The 2,539-nt window shown below is 47.2% G+C and overlaps 1 non-coding gene across 1 annotated transcript; it reads right to left on the bottom strand.

Moving 5' to 3' along the window:
• Positions 1–1,939: 1,939 nt before the first annotated feature.
• LOC116622508 lies at positions 1,940–2,043 on the bottom strand. Its single transcript, XR_004297575.1, has one exon. It is a non-coding gene; the product is annotated as a U6 spliceosomal RNA (small nuclear RNA).
• Positions 2,044–2,539: the final 496 nt, after the last annotated feature.

Genomic DNA, 2,539 nt, shown 5'->3' with positions numbered 1-2,539 from the left:
AATAAATAAAATCTTTGAAAGGGGAGGGGTCGTGAAGACTCAGGGTTCTGTGTAAGACAAAAGCCCATCAAGAAATGTTGCTAAACTAGCTCCATCTCGCCACCACCTTCCCAGCTGTCTCCAAACCTCAGGGTCAATGCGACCGTGGATACGCTCAAAGTGGTGACTCTAGCAAGTGCCTTTCTCTGAAGGCCACTAGGGGAAACCCAGCTGGAAACACTTGCTTGTCAAGTCACCTGCCAGACACCCACTTTTTCTAGACTTCCCATATTGCCCTGCCCTGGAGGTTTCAAGGGGTCCCTATACTTCCCCTGCAAGGGACCTCCAGACCCACCCTGTGTGTCTTTTTCAGACTCATTTGTGGGAAATGATGGGAGTTGCGGCATGATCTAGAAGAAGAGCAGGGGCTGCAGAAACTCCGCTGGAGAGAACCAGAAAGGAATAGGGAACCACGGGATAGACTTCCAGAATTCATAAAACAGACTATAAGGCATCAGATTATAGAGTGTCTTGTCCAAAGGAACGCTCCATCCACGCTTCTTCCTAGGATTTTATTGTTACCATTAGCGTTATTTGTATGAGGAGAAAATACGGGGGATATTATTAGGTGCGCCCCTCTGTTTCCTGGTGGCTTCCTCCCCACGGCACAGGGAAAAGATCGGGAAGGTGAAAGAGCGAGAAAGCAGAGGCTTTATTTACATCCTTGTAAATGTGCATTGTTGCTGGGGGGGACTCCTCCCTCTCCTCTCTAAGTGCATGAGCAATATTGAGTGGGAGTGGTCTTGTTCCCGAAACCCAAGTTTGGCTGCCTTTCCCTGGAAAGGTCAATACTCAAGAGATGAGTTTTGATTGGGAAGGAAGAGGAGCATTATTCAGCCCAGCCACCTGGGGAGAGGTGGGCTCTTGTCCAAAGGCCAACTCCAAGGTTTCTGCCTGGTCTGGAGATTTTTTTTTTTTTTAAAGATTTTATTTATTTATTTGACAGAGAGAGACACAGCGAGAGAGGGAACAAAAACAGGGGGAGTGGGAGAGGGAGAAGCAGGCTTCCTGCAGAGCGGGACCCTGGAATCATGACCTGAGCCGAAGGCAGATGCTTAACGACTGAGCCACCCAGGCACCCCTGGTCTGGAGATTTTTTTTTTTTTTTAAAGATTTTATTTATTTATTTGACAGAGAGATAGAGAGCACAAGTAGGCAGAGAGGCAGGCAGAGGGAGAGGGAGAAGCAGGCTCTCCGCTGAGCAAGGAGCCCGATGCGGGGCTTGATCCCAGGACTCTGGGATCATGACCTGAGCCGAAGGCAGCCGCTTAACCGACTGAGCCACCCAGGAGCCCTGGTCTGGAGATTTTTAAAGGGGTTTAATCAGTTAAGGGAGCGCAGGGGTCTGTGACATTTCTGGCTTACGTGCAGACTGCATGATACCAGCTACTGAGTTACCTCTGCGCTGGGAGGTTGTGCAAGAAATTCTAGTTCCTTGGTGCCCAGGGTTTGGGCGGGTTGCACAAGAAGGTCTGATTACTCCATACCCAGGCGTTGTGCAAGAGTACTCTGTTCTTTCTGCAAAGGAGGGCAAGGTTTACAGATGTGCAAAGGGAGGTCGGTGAAGTCCTGTGTGTGACCTTAAAAAGAAACATTTTGCTAAAAGAGTTTTGGGCGGGTCAGAAAGCCCAGGGGCTGTGGCCTGGAAAAGTTCTGGTCCCTTATTGCCCAAGGCCAGTGGTCTGTAAATTTTAAAGAAAGCAAATTAATTCTGTTACAGATAAAGGGCCTTAAGTCCGCAAACAGGGAGTGTGTTACTTTGAAGCAAGATAACCCTTAAAACTGGCTGGAGGGCTGTTATAGTCTGAGGATACATGCATATAAATAAGCCCTCCTCCCCTAATTTGGCAGGAGTCTGTGTGGGTTGGTATATGTTTTTGCTTTTGTTTATTTGTTTATTTTAAATATGGAATGCTTCACAAATTTGCGTGTCATCCTTGTACAGGGGCCGCTCTAATCTCTGTATGGTTCCAGTTTTAGTGTATGTGCTATCCAAGCCAGCACTGTGTGGGTTGGTATTTGCATACGCGGATTTCCACAATGTCTCCTTGTGCCCATGGCACCCCAACAGGAGACCCAACCTTGGAGACGCACACTCACTCACACAAAACAGCCGAAGGGACCGCAGACCTGGAAGAATTACATTCCTGTCTTCTAGATGAATTAGCTGGGTACTTCATTCATAATTCTGAACCTACAAGCGAGGAATTCCTGGCCACATGAAGGAGAATGTTCTAGATAAACAGTACAACTGACTATAAAGCCAAATCATAAAAGTTATTAGTAGAAGAATTAATCTCTGTATAATTAAATTATCTTCATAGAAAGCTCATGAAACCTCTTGTCAGTCAAGAAGCAAGGCTGGTGGATTCAGCCAGTAAAAACCCAAAAAAGCTGGAGCACTCAACTGGCTCAGTCTGGGGAGCATGTGACTCTTGATTTCACGGTTGTGAGTTCAAGCCCCACATTTTAAGCCCAATGCGAGGCTTGAACGCAGGAC

This window comes from Phoca vitulina, unplaced genomic scaffold (genome assembly GCF_004348235.1).
Source record: "Phoca vitulina isolate PV1807 unplaced genomic scaffold, GSC_HSeal_1.0 scaffold52, whole genome shotgun sequence".
Lineage (NCBI taxonomy): Eukaryota > Metazoa > Chordata > Mammalia > Carnivora > Phocidae > Phoca > Phoca vitulina.
The sequence above is the reverse complement of the archived record's forward strand: the minus strand, read 5'-3'. Positions and strand labels throughout refer to the sequence as shown.